This window comes from Haplochromis burtoni, unplaced genomic scaffold (assembly GCF_018398535.1).
Source record: "Haplochromis burtoni strain Fernald_Lab_line unplaced genomic scaffold, NCSU_Asbu1 Contig_162, whole genome shotgun sequence".
NCBI lineage: Eukaryota > Metazoa > Chordata > Actinopteri > Cichliformes > Cichlidae > Haplochromis > Haplochromis burtoni.
The window spans coordinates 11,515-25,708 of record NW_024582523.1 but is presented as its reverse complement, the minus strand read 5'-3'; the positions used below and the strand labels follow the sequence as shown (position 1 = coordinate 25,708).

Below are 14,194 nucleotides of genomic sequence, written 5' to 3'. Positions count from 1 at the left end.
GAGGGAGATTAGGAACAGAATTGCACTGAGAATGTAAGTGGAGAACTGTAAACACTAGCCCAGAGAGGTTATGTAACCCAACAGCAAGCAATACTGATGAACCACATTTTCTCATCTTATACCTTATATAAGGTATCGAGAAGTCAACATGACTCTAGCAACCCCAGGAGGAGGTTTATCAGACACTAAAACATTGCACAATAGTCTGACAATTCTTACAGGCAGGCTTGCACAATAATCTCATCCTCAGCTGCTTTGTCTTGCATTCTGGTGATTGCAAGGTAAACAGAGAGAAAGAAATATAGCAAACATAGTCATCTAACATCCATGTGTGCTTTTCTGGCCTACAGAAGCCTCTGCCAGATGACATCACATTACACTGGAGCAAAAGTTAGGGCGGGTGCCAGACAACCCTGAGTCATTTTGTCCGAGACCCCTTTGTTGGCAGCCCCTCTGCATCGACAGACTGGCTCCATTCAAATGAATGAGGGCATGGCTTTTTTTTCTTTTTTTTCACCTTACACTGATCACTTAGTGATGTCATTTTATGTTTAAAGTGCAGACTTGGGTTGAAATTTCCATGTCAACTGCATGCTACAGTATAGGATCACCAGCCTTCCATGACAATGCTGCCCATTGTGTTTTTGTGCACGTTTCATACCACAATAACATTTTTCTAAAAACACTCCATGCAGGCAGTTTTTACCTCTTGAGGGGAAATGAAAATCTCCATAGCCTAGCACCAGGGCCATCTGCAAAACAACCAGGGCTACAGTTGCACTATGTGGGGCACACTGCAATCACTTAAAGCATTTGCACATGTGTTTTCATGCTTATATGACAAGAAGAGTAGAGGCAGGGGTTTGTGGGTCAGTCCATACACAGATTAAGCCCTATAAAGTGCAGGTCATCCTGATATGACCTCTCTAGGACACACCCATCACTAACCAACACTGTCTAAATGAGAATGGCATTTCTAGAATGACCTTTGGCCCACTCAAAGCTGTGAGATTACGAACATATACAACCCAAATGCACACACTGTATATCTATATAACTAATGCCCCTCCCCTCCCCCCTCCAAACAATGCAGAAACATAAAGACGACAGATACAAACAACCTTGCAGGAGAGAGAAACAGTGAAAGCGAGCACGAGCAAGATTATGATACTAATCTTTTCTAATGCCTCTGTCCTCCATTTTCCTTCTCACACATAAAAACATCAAGCATATGCCTGGCTCTCTTTCCTTGCCTCCTCTTCAGGAGTCATAAAACTCACATTTAAAAATGCATGGACTCCATAAGCTGCCAGGCCTATCTATTAACTGCGTTATAGTGTGGATGGCTATAGCTGCTGACGGCAGCCAAGGAATGCTGCTTTCCATTAAGGGAGAAATGGAGAGACGAGGAGGAGGAGGACTGAAAGGGATGAGGGATGAGGAATGAGGGGGAAAACAGAATTTAATCATTTTTCTTTTTCCCATGGCACTGCAAACTGATGCCTTGGCATCCGAGCATGTGGAAAAGAAAAAAGAAGAAAATAGAGGGAGGCACTGACTTCTTCACAAAATCCCACATAATAAGGATGAATGCTGTAAAACTGCATCAAAGAAAGAACATAAACACGTGGCTATAAGTGGATCACACACCCCAGTGACAGCCTGTGGCCCAGGTGAAAAACTAATTGATTCAAGTGTTTCAGGAAGATCTTCCCCCAGTGTCCTCAGGCGCTCGCAAGATGACTATTGATTGGCTAATTGACTGATTGACATTCGCTCGACACCAAGGCAACAACATCATCACTCTTCATACGAACATCACCACCAACCTTCCCCATTTGGTACTGCTATTTGTAAAAACCTGCATGCTGCATGGATTTAATCCTCGTCAGTACCTCCAACCAATAACTCCCTCTTAAGTTAAGCTTAAAAATTCATTTCCGTTTGCACTTTTCAGCCTTGCACAGAAGCTGCTCGCTAATTTGCACAAACTTCTGCTGTGCTAATCGGATATAATGAATCTGCATTAAAAACATATCATTAACAAAAACAAAAAACCGAAAGGTTTTAACTTAAAACAATGAAAACTGAAAACTTTTAAGACTTTTTCTTTTCATTCACTCTGCAACACAACTCTCCAAAGTGTCCTTGAGTAAGACGCTAAACATCAACCAGCACTAGATATGAGCATCTGCTTAATGACTTTGCATTAACATGTAAATGAGTTTTCAATGGCTTGGATGAGACTTCGACATGCCAGTGCGCATTTCTTCTTGGTTACATTTACCCCCACCTCCCCTCCGCCCCCACCTCTCCGTGCACTTATAAGTCAAACATAAATTAACGAGCTCGCGCCTAAAGCCGCGCCGACACTTAGGAACGACTCTCGCCCCTAACCCCCACCCCCGTAATGGACCTTACAGACAATGCCTTTGGTATTTCAATTAACAGACAGTGGCGTGACATGAAATAACGACATATAGCAAGAGCTGAGTGACATGTGCGAATGAGGCAGTAACGGCAGCATCTATTCCCTTTAATGGACCATTGTGGTTGAGCGCAGATAATACAAGTTAATAGGAAATGTAAAATTATGATGTAGGCTCTTGTCTAAAAGGGTGAGTGACACCTGGGAGTAAGCTGTTACATCTTAATGCACTGCTGCCACCAGGATGAATCATCTCTCCACATAGGAGGTGGAAACCATCTGAAGGTTGCTAACGGTGGCTGCTGTCAGTCTTACATTAACCTTGAGAACAGCCAGGGGACTGGTTAGCCCTGCTGACCTCTCTCTGTCTCCCTCACGCACAAACACACATGCACAATCTCCATTATGACCACATTTATGACTAAAGGGTGACTTGGTGTGGGTGTGTGTGTGCGTGCACGCGTAACTTTGCCTCTTCCTGTGTCTTACGAGCAGCATCAGTGGGATTAAATCAGTCCATCACCGGCTGCTGTAACACCATATAGGCTGTCTGCGCTGAAGAGAAATCACCTCAGACCTTTCCTGTTGCCCCCAGGGTTAGCAATAACACTCTCTAAGCTGGTTTTCTGAACACTCTATGTACATGCTCATATTCACTGATCAGCTCAGAATTAAGAACAATGTCCTACTATCTTTGATATCTTTGTGAAATGCATACAATAAATCCTCCCCATACAATCCAAGCAGCTAAAAATCTCAAACAAATGCAACCATTTGCATTTGGAAAATCCAAAGCAAGAAGCATAGTTTTGGTGAAAGCTGCTTATATTTTGCTGTTTGGTTTGAACAACGCCAAGTATTGTTGTGTGCTGAGGCATAACTGGGCAAGCTGATGCCCATGTGTTTTCAGTCAATTTTCACTGACAGCAGGAGAGACAGAACGTGAGAGAGGCCGAAGGGAAGAAACGGAGAATGAGCAGGGGGAAACAAAGAAGTGTTTTATACAATAAAATTGTTGGGATGACTGCCTGGGAACGGGCGAAAGCGCGATCAAACACACTGACCTAATTTTCCGCCACATCCTGCAGAGAAGCGAGAGGAAAAGCAGCCCATGAACACTGGAGAGAGTGAAATCGAGGTTTTTAATACTTTAATACTTCCCTGCAATCTGTGAATGAATCCATTTTCACGGTTTTCTTGGAATACGATAGGATCTGAACTGGGACGGATTATTATTTGTTTGTTACTGTTTGGTGGGGTTTTTTTCCAGCTTTTGTTTAATGTCTAAATTTTGCATTAATTACACTCTTAAAAAGTTAAAAACAATACAGTTCATGTATTTGTAACAAAGCTGTATCTACTGGGAAACTGCTGATTGTAAACAATCCAAAAATCACATCATTTTAACTGAATCAGTATGAAAGTGTAACAGTTAAAAATTTAAAGCAAAATGAAAAATATATATATTATATTAGTTACCACTGTGACTGACTCCACACCACAGGATGGGTAGTATGGAGATGCGGTCTAGTATAAAAACCATTTGTTTGTTTTTCTTTTTATAATTATTCATAAGCAATACCGGGTTTACTATATCACTGATGCCCTGCAGGGATATTTACTCTTGTAAACTCAAACATTGTGAGTTTATATTATTTGTGGAAACTCTTCTGATGGAAAGCAGCAGTCTGGCACTGGTAAAAATAAGAGAATAAAGAGTCTTATATCTTCAAGAAAGAGATTTTAGATATTTATACCTTTTGCACAGTTTTTGGAAACTTAAACTTTCATTTATGTTGTTTTCTGAGATATGTTTGGTCATTAAAAAGACATCCCTCTATATCGGAATGCACGATGAAAAAAGTTCAACATTTAAAGTTGCCTTTTCAGGGCTTTTATTAACAATTTGAAAGATTTTCCAACTTCATTACAAACAGGGACCAATTCGTGTTTAGAGCTGTTCGTGGCTTGTACACATCCAAGACGGCTAAAAATCTGCTTAAAATTGATTCAAAAGTGGAAGCTGCAGACAGTCAAAAATTAACTTTCATATGCTAAGGTATCAGAGGGATGCAGCAGTTTACAATGTCACCTCAAAGCTAGAAGCTCTGGGCTTGAAGCTGCTGCTCGACTTAAGCCTTGATTATACACCGCTATGGACACGGACTGCTAGAGAGCCAAAGGCTGGATAGTCATTCCTGTTATTCCGCTTTGAAGTCCGCTTGAAGTTCGCCACCTGGGGCGCATCCATCATTGGTGTATTGTAAGGGAAATTTTCCATGGGCAAGTCCGTGTGGTCACAAAAAAAAACAAAAAAAAAAACAGGCAGGGACGCGGACATACGTGCAAACCCTGTCCTCACCACCTGAAGATGAAATTGTTGTCACTTTGACCCAAATGGACCAGAGCAGACTTGTGGACAGGGGAAGTATATTCAAGGATTGAGCTGCTATGCTGTAGAGAAGGAAGAGTTCCTTCCTGCTTTTTAACAAACTTCAGAGATGTTTACATGGCCGAAAAAGTCATCATCGACGTCTTTCCAACAAGTTTTGCTGGGTAGGCTGATGTTGATGAAGCGTGTTTGGGTCTGAACTATCAAAAAGCCCAAATTACTGCCAGATAGCAATCTAGTAATAATCTTACTGAATGGGATGTTCACTCTTATTATCCCTATTATGGTCTCTGAGTTACTTTGAGGCTATTTCAAAACTTTACCCAACTTCCTTCTTCCTCGGATGATCAAAATTACAACAAATTATTGTTGTTTGGCTGAGGATGTTGTTTTTTCCGTAGAGAATAAAGTCTCTTTCAGACAGTCATTACTGCATCGATGCACCCGTATGCACTTGCAAGGAAGCCATTATGGCCCATACTCAAATCTAATTGTCAACCCCTGTCTTCTACTTTTCCGTCTGGTCTTAGGACAGTGCAAAAAGCTTTTAAAGGGCTAACATTTGTGCTTGAGTGGCCAGAACACCGTGTGCAGCCCCCGCCTCTGCCCATCGCTGTATCAGGTCCGCTTGTAGTGCTGCTGTGCTACTGTGACTGGACTGGAAAGGATATTTATAGAAAGCCGTTAACAATATCCTGTCCCCAAACGGGTGTAATCGTATTATGCTGGAGGTGCTAAAAGCCTCGAGTTGGGAAAGCACATCATCGGAGGAAACGGGCTAAGACACACAAGGACCATTCCCGGGGAGTCTTCAGAGGAAGAAGCTCAGAAGCACACTGGAAGGAGTAGATAAAAAGGCAGACACACATACAAACTCAGCAGGTGAGGAAGAAAGAGTGACAGAGAGAAGATTAACTGAAGGTTTACTGACAAGTGAAGAAGTGACAAGTATAAGATGCAAATTATGCTGCTGACTGAGAGCAATAGGCTTGTTGCTGGAGGAGCGTGGAGGTGGTGCGGGTTGGAGGCTCGATCGTTTTGACAGTGTTTGGTATCGGCAGCTCTGAAGGTTCAAGCCGGCCACGGCGATGATAGATGGAAGACTGAACTTTAATCAGAGTGGCGCCCGGAGCATTTTCATGGAGGTAAACAGGTTAATCAGTCAAGCCCTCCTTCCATCCTCCCTCTCATTCTCCCCTAGTCTTTCCTCAGCACATGACCACTTCTGACACTGGCACGCCATTCGTCTATTTCCCATCAGCACCTCGCCCTTCTCCTTTCCTCCCCCTCTCATTTTCCCTTACCTTGCTTCACATCTTTTGCAACCAGCCAGGAAAACAAATGAACCCCCCCCCCCAAAAAAAGAAAGAAAATCCTTCCCTGCAGCCCATACCATCAGGCACATCCCACTATCTTATAAAAGGGCATTTCAAACCGTTCAGTCAGCTCATTTAATACCTCCCAGCATCATCCACCATGAAACTATGAGGTGGGAGGAGAGCATTCAGCAAACAGAAACTGTTCATATGCTCTCAGTTTCTTGCATTACTGCCCTTCCACTAGCCTGCATCGAGGGAGGTAGATAATTTGCAGTCATAACCCTCAAACATACTGTGCCTAAATCTAAACACAGTGAGGCAAAGAAAAGAGAAAATAGCAGGAGCAGCCTTGCATTTCCCATTGTTTCTGCTATATCAAGGGTGTAGTTATTAAAATGCCCATGTCTTACAGTCTCTCCAAGAAACAGCAAGACATACTGACCTCCATAAAAACTAAAGCAAGTGCTAACCGGTGCCAAATCACTGCATGCATAGCCACCAAAATTTTTAAAACAAGCAACCAGTGTACAAAGCAAAACAGGAAGTAAAAACTCCTGTCAGTTTACGGTTTAAGCCGCATTTCGTGTTGTCCGTCAAAACTTCCTCTATCTCTGTCCCCCAAAGGAAAATTAACAATCAACTCTTAACAAGCCATGCTGGCAAGCCAAGCGTGAACTTTAGAAAAGCCTTAACAGCTCCTGTGGAGGTGGGCCATGTCTAATCTTTGACCACACTGTATTTAGGCAGACTTGGAAAGTGCGATTATACTGTGTTGTCTGGAATTCCAACCACATACTTCTGCGAGCCATCAACAAGGGCTGCCCTTTGCCAAGATAAACTTCAGAGAAAGTTGCCACATATTTACAGGCTTCGCTGCCCCACTTTGCTTCTTTGTAGCTGCAAAGTGTCGTTCTGGTCGCCTTGAAAATTTTTCTCTGAGCCTCGGTTGGAGGGCAGAGTGGGCTTGAAATAAATGCTCTTCTTGTTCGTATTTGTCCAGGATATTGCTAAAGCGTGCTCGTTGTGCAACACGAGTTAGGAAATACACTTAATAGGGGGCCTACAAGGAAAACAAAGGAGGGAATACTTACTTTGACACCATACATGCTGTATGCAGGGAAACTCTGAAACTATGTTGTGTTATTACCTCTTACCTATCTCCCATTGAGTGATAGAGAGAACTCAGCTTGGTCCCTTATTTAATGATGTGAGGGTTCGTGATCAAGTTTGAATAATACACGCGAGCTTCTTTAGAGAGAAGCGATGCTTTTAATGATAGAGTGACCCATAACTTAAAGGGGCAGCAAGAAAGGAGGAGGAGGACATCAACAGCCTCACCCTTTGAAAAACAAGATACAGCGAGTAGAAGTTAAGAGAAGATGGGACAGAAAAGTGAGACAGTCGTTACATTGTTAGGCAACGGGAACTGGCTAACACCCACACACACCCAGACACACGTGCACACAAGGAAATCAGTGAGTGTATTGAGATTTCTCACGAGATGTTGTGTACACATTGCTTAAAAGTTGTCCAACATATTGGACATGCTAACAGCCACTAGTTGTTAGCAAAAAAAATGTGTATTTCCTTACTGGTTACGGCATTAAGTAAGTGAAGTTTATTTATATATTGCTTTAAAAGACACAAAACTGCTAAACAATAATTAAAATGTAATTACTATCAAAATGAAACATGCAAAAATAAGTAAAAAAAAAAAAACCAAATGAAAAAAAAAAGAAGAAAGAAATCACACTATTTCTGATAAAACAATAAAAAAAACTGCGACACAAACCAAAAACGGAGAAGCTTTACCTTCAAATTAAAAGTTTTGTGGTTTTTCAAAAGGCACAATTGTCTTTGTTTCCCTACTCAGAGAGTAACTGGACAATGTTTATAGACAAGTCTGCCATTCAAACCATAACTGCAGCAATATGCTAGTAACCAAAGCAATTACAGAGATTTTTGCCAAACAGTTGAGGAATACACATTTTTCTTACTAACATGTGGTAGCCAAGGGGTCATGACCCGGCCTGTAGGCCTGTGTGACTGGGTCTTTAGCAATCACTTTCCCAGCGACTGCCATCAACCTCCAGCAACTACTCACAACCAGTTGGGTAATACTCATTTCTCCCCTCACGACCAGGTAGTCACATGCTCACATGTCTGCACAACCTCAATAAATTACACAAACATCTATACACAAACTTATGCAGTACATGTAAACACATCATACGCTTAAGTCCTCGAGGGCCAGAAATCCCGTGTGAGTTTACAACATCACATCCATCCTCAGGGGGGATTTCATAACAGCAAAAATATCTAATGCTACATACAGTACCGCAGTGTTCCAGTACCAGTGGATTAGCACTGCCTTCCCCCCACCCACCACCATCACTTCATGTTAATAGCTGCTGTTTTCATTTTCCCCGAGGCCACTCTCAACTTCCCTTCATTCAGTATGCATACAGTTTTCTCTCCCTCTCTCTGTTTCTCTGGCTTAAGGGAGTGGTGGCCAGAGAAAGTTGAAGATTTAGTAAGGACACTGATTTGCTCATGCAAGACTTATGAAACCCTAGTTTCCTGTGCCTCATACAAACACCCATACAGAAGTCATTTTAAGGTAACATCCTTAGTGCAGTGAGCTCACTCCCGTGCTCCTTCCCCACACAACACAGAGATCCGTGGCACTGCATCTTTGTACATTAACTTTATGAAGTTTCTGCTTCTGTGTGGGGGGGGCTCTTTCATCCCTGATGCCATAGAAATCTTCACTGCTTCGAATTCTATTTAAAACAAAACCGCTGTTACACGTTACCACTCTTATATAAATAGAGAGCAGAAAATGCATTTATTTATGACAAATTCAACCCTCAGACAACCAATTCTGCCGGAACTAAACTGAGATTTGCTTGATATGATTTGGAACTGAAGTATCATAAAACAATCTGACAAACACATTGAATAAAACACAGTTTGCCAGTAGGACAAGGTGCTGGACACAGACACACATTCGCCATACCCTGTAAAGTGTCTCCACAGCCTAATAATGCAAGGCAGATGAAGCCCGTCAGAGTGACGGTCCAGCTGTAAGTAATTTGGAGGGCCGAAGAAGAAAAAGCAGAGGAGGAAAAAAAGAAAGAAAGAAAATATTAGACAGCCATCAGGCCCTCTTCTGACAACTCTCTGCAGATCTAGATGAATTTGACCTGACAACACAGGAGCGATGCAGACAACACCTCCTGCACCAGCTGCAAACCACAAGGGCACACAAACTCCTTCTACAGCCAAGAGAGGAGGGAGGGAGCAAATGAGCCTGTGAGTGAAATAAATAAAAACATACTGAACGGAGTTAAGCGTGCCTGAGAAAAACTACTGACAGCGTAGAGCGAAATATATAGAGAGAGAGACAGCAGATGAGGGACAAATCGATTTTGGTAAAGAGGCAGAGCAAGCAATGAGCATGAAAGAGGATAAGAAAGACAAAGAGCCAAGAAGGCATGAATGATGGTGGAGGATATGAAGGACAGCTTGAAAGAGAGAAAGTGAAACAGATAAAGAATAAAAGGAGGGGAGGAAAGAGAGGGCTTGATGGAGGGAGACAGAGGGAAAGACGCACCTTGTCAAAAAGATTGAGAGCAGAGGAGAAAATGAACAGGGAGCTAGAAACTGAGAGAGGAATACAAAGAATGAATGAAGATAGAGAGAGAGTGAGGGAAGATGAGAGGATGCCTTATTTTCTTCCATCTCAATTTGCACAAAACTTTCATTACCACCAATTTGGGCTGGGAGCCGTAGGCTGGACCATTAGGCGAGCCCAGCATCAATCAGCTTAATCTCCCTCCCAGGCCGCTAAATTACAGCGCCCAGTTGCTTATTAAAATTTGTCGCCCGTCTCCCAACACCCGGCACTGCTGGAGATTAGACAGGGGCCCCCAGACAAATCTGTTACAGAGAAGAAGACGGAGAAGAGGAGGGGGAGGAGGAGGAGCTGGAAGGGAAAAAAGGACCGAGAGAGACGGAAGGAAGCAAAGGGACAGTAGAAATGAAAAAAAAAGGGAAAAAAAGAGGAATGCACTTGCTGAGACAGAGTGGATCAGAGTGGGAGGACGATCATCCGGTTTGATTTATACACTTCTGTAGATCTGCCGTGCTCTCACTCACACATTTCTACGCACGATCATACATCCCAATAAATCCTATATAGACTCGCATGTGCCCACACCCCCCCAAATGCAGTTTTCCATTCCTGTCAACACCCCCAACACATAAACACACACACACGGAGGTATAGAGAATGCAGGGTTTGCAGTGCCTCCCATTGCACACTCAATCAAACCGGCGGCCAGATAAGATGCATGATGAATGGCGTAATTGAAGGCGGCGGCAGAGTAATGCTGCATCGCTCTGCATTCAGTGGGGGAGGGCGGGTTATTGGTGAGTGTGTGATTAGCCTGTAGGATTTATTGTTATTGCCCAACTTATTAAATAAAAAAAAAATAATACAAAGACTGTCTATCTCGCCTACAGTAACACACCTCCAGCTACAAAGCATACCGAGCCTACACTTTCGGATGGATGAGGAGACAGCAGCGCTGCATCATATAGAGCGGGGTGGGGTGAGTTCTTTGAAGTCTGTGCATGTTGCAGAAATGCGGCTTGGCTAATCGTATAGGTTGCAAGGCAGAAATCTCGATGTCAAAATCTGGAGGAAAACCACCCACACATTGAAGAAGTAGCGGTAAAGTCTCTGCTCCCTTTAAACACTTAAATAAGAGAAAGCAGAGGATACATAAAGCATACAACAAAGTGATAGAACCTGCAGGTCAATGGGTAAAGGAGGGAAATAAAGCAATTCTACTTCACACTGGTAAGCACTCAGCGGAGAAAACACTAATGTATCAAGAGTTAGTGAAGGTCCTTGAAAGAAGCAGACCAGAGAGTGTCATTAACACCAGTGCACTGTCTGCCTGCTGACATCATGTGTGCACAGGGGTTTCTTCTTCTTCTCCTTGTTAATACCTATGGCATCTGAAGACACTGAGCTGCTATGGTTTACTTTGGTTAGTGACCTAACGTAACTGCCTTAATTATTTCAATTAGTGAAGCTTAGGATGTGACATTTTTAGATACTCCAGCCAATATTAAACTACACAATCTTGGATAAACAGTTATTATCAGATTCAGATGGGTATTAATCAGTAATCATTTTGTTCTAGTTTCCTTTTTGACACTGAAAATTAAACTCTCTAAGATTTAAAGTAGAACAGCAGGTGCAAGTACTGCATGCAACTCTCTATCTTTGGAAACTAACGAATTCCTATAGCTGCAGGTATGAAATAAACTTGGCAGTGAGACCAAAAGCAGCTACCCAAACTAACTCATGCTGTAGCTATTATTGCTGAGTCATGTTAATCTGTGCTGCCGCAGACTTTTTATTCGCTCAGGTAAATAATTTACTCTTAAGTAGTGTTTTATAGGCAATTTAATCTGTAATGACAGGAAAGTCAACATACATGAAAAGTTACTTTGGAGAGTTCTGTATGTGTACTTCCCCAAAGATGCAGAAAAAGTACACTCAGTTCTAAACTTGTGCATGCCTCTTCATTAATAGGAACATTTCATTCAACCTCAAGAGCTGAATCATACGAGGCTACGATGTAGACTCCGTAGCTGAGCCACGCGTGCAGTTAATAACCTTGTGGTCATGTCCCGGTGTTTTATGCAGGGCCAGGCATTACAAAAAAACAAATGAAACCCTGAGACTTCTTCCTCCTTCAGGGAAAAGATGTTTCCCCCTTAAGTTTCTCTACTTCTTCATACATTCACTCACATTCAATCCGACAGTTTCAGCAATCTGCACCCAGGAATCCTGTTGACATATCTGAGTCCTTATATTAAAGGCTGTGATTACTGTTCTTTATATTAAGGCAGTAATAATATTCGCTCTGATCCATCCAAAACCTGAGGTGAAGAAATATTTGAAAATCTAAATAAAATATCAGCAGATCGAAGCACAGAACATTACATTTCTGATTTAGATTTAGCTAGGCTGTTTAGGTCACCAAGTCTCAAGGGTAACCATGTGCTACAGGTTCAAAACTAGCATGCTTGTCACAGCTTTTCCTTTCTGTAAAAGCTGTAACAGACACGAAGCCGATGCGCCGAGATGCTGTCAGATGAATGAAAAGGAGCGCGTGTCTGAAAGGAGCTTATGAAATCATAAACTGCAGCCCTAAAAATAACTACTCACTTCTGTGAGCAAAAGCTATAGTTTCTTATTATGATGGGAATATGCAGCTCTCATTAATCAAACAAATGGAGAAAAGAGCAAGGTACTATTTTTAAAGGGAAAAAAAGGGGGGGGGGGGGAATTCCTGCCTTTTCCCAACTCAACACAAATTGAGACAAAGAGCAGAAACCCCTTTGTACTGCACACTTACAACAGATTAACTAAGAACAAATACACCACTTACATATATTAAGGTTACCAAAAAAATACACAATGCCATGAATGCAATGAAACCTCACATAAAATTTACAATTCAGTCACTCACACACACACACACACACACACACACACACACACACACACACACACACACACGAAACCAGTGAAAGTAAAGCAACTACAAACAGTGTGGTTGTACAGAGCGTGTCCACTGTCAACACATACTGACACAGTAACCAGCACAGGGAAAACCACACATGTACATACTGAGCCAGCTGTGGTCTCAGACAAAGCCTATAAATAGAAGGAAAACAAACAGCTGTTTTGTCTGAAAGTTAAATTAGCATATCACCTAGAGTATTCAAAGATATATGGGCTGGCGGTGGCAAAGAGTCCCCGTTCCAAAACACTCTGGCATGTCTGCGCTATTTAAGAGATGAGTGTGAATGTTTGATGTATTGCTGTTGATTCATTTGGCTTCGTTTCGATGTATAAAACTTGGTGCATGACATTTACTGCTGTTGCAGGATATGTACATGATTTATCAAATGAGCTCAGTTCAGGATCTACTGCTGTATATATAGCGAGAGTGCGTCTACCTCAGTTGGTTGCCAGAAACCCTGGGTGTTGCTGTTCAGACTGATTGAGTGGTGTGCTGTTCGGCCAACTGGGCTTCCGGTTGGTGGACTGCCTGCATCGATTGCTTGGAGAGGCCCTTCTTCTGGCGCACAGACAGAAAAATTGAAAAACAGAGGAGGAAAGGAGGAGAGTAGCAATGAGGAGAAAAAAAAAAGTAAGAACAGAGAGAGGGGGAGGGATGGTGAGAAGATGAGGGGAGGAAAAAAAAGAGGAACATTAGCTTAAATGAAAGTTTATTAGGTGTATCAGTCAGTCAAGTCGATGGGGTGGGGTTTTTTGCCTCAGGCTCTCCATCCTTCCTCTCTACCCCCCCCCCCTCCTTCTGCTTGCGTGTGTGTGTTTGCAAAGGAAGGGGTTTCGGGCCGGTGGGGGCAGCCATGACGGGAAAACATTAGGTTGTTGGCGAGTCGCCGGTACACCAGCCAGTAATTGGCTTGGGTAATGGTCATGTCCAGACAAATGGTGTAGGCCCTAACCGTGTTACGAGCAACCAACTGCTCCGCCTGTATTCACAGCATAACTCTGAGCACTGCTCGGATACCAAATGGCACCAGCGTGCGTATGCGTTTGTGTACAAGACTCACGAAACATGTGATTTACTGGAACAAAACATTATTACCCCCCCACTACACCCACCCACGCATGCACACACCACTCCCCAACTCAAAACCAGCGTGGCGTGCACGTGTGATTCATGCCTCTCTTGCAGTCTGTGTGGGAAACTGTACCACGATAAGGAGGAAAAATATGGCAGCACAAGCGCCCGCTCACCTCGAGGGACAAACCGACATCTGCTGTGTCCTCCAAACAAGTGACGGATAGGATATAAGCAGGAAGAAAGAAGGAAAGAAGAGGGGGGTGAAAGAAGGTGGGGAGAGGATGACAAGAGAGAGGGAGTAAGAGGATAAGTTCCATTTTTCATCCGTCCCTCCCTCTGCTCTGCATCACTTCGCCTTCTGTCTGACGGC

At 42.9% G+C, this 14,194-nt stretch overlaps 1 protein-coding gene across 1 annotated transcript in view; it reads right to left on the bottom strand.

The window, feature by feature from the left end:
- raraa (retinoic acid receptor, alpha a) overlaps window positions 1-13,832 on the bottom strand; it is a 101,855-nt gene extending 88,023 nt beyond the window's left edge. Inside the window, exon 1 of the mRNA XM_005932789.3 lies at window positions 13,187-13,832. The gene's annotated coding sequence lies outside the window, so the exon portion shown is untranslated. The remainder of the gene's footprint in view (window positions 1-13,186) is intronic.
- Between the last annotated feature and the right edge of the window lie 362 nt (window positions 13,833-14,194).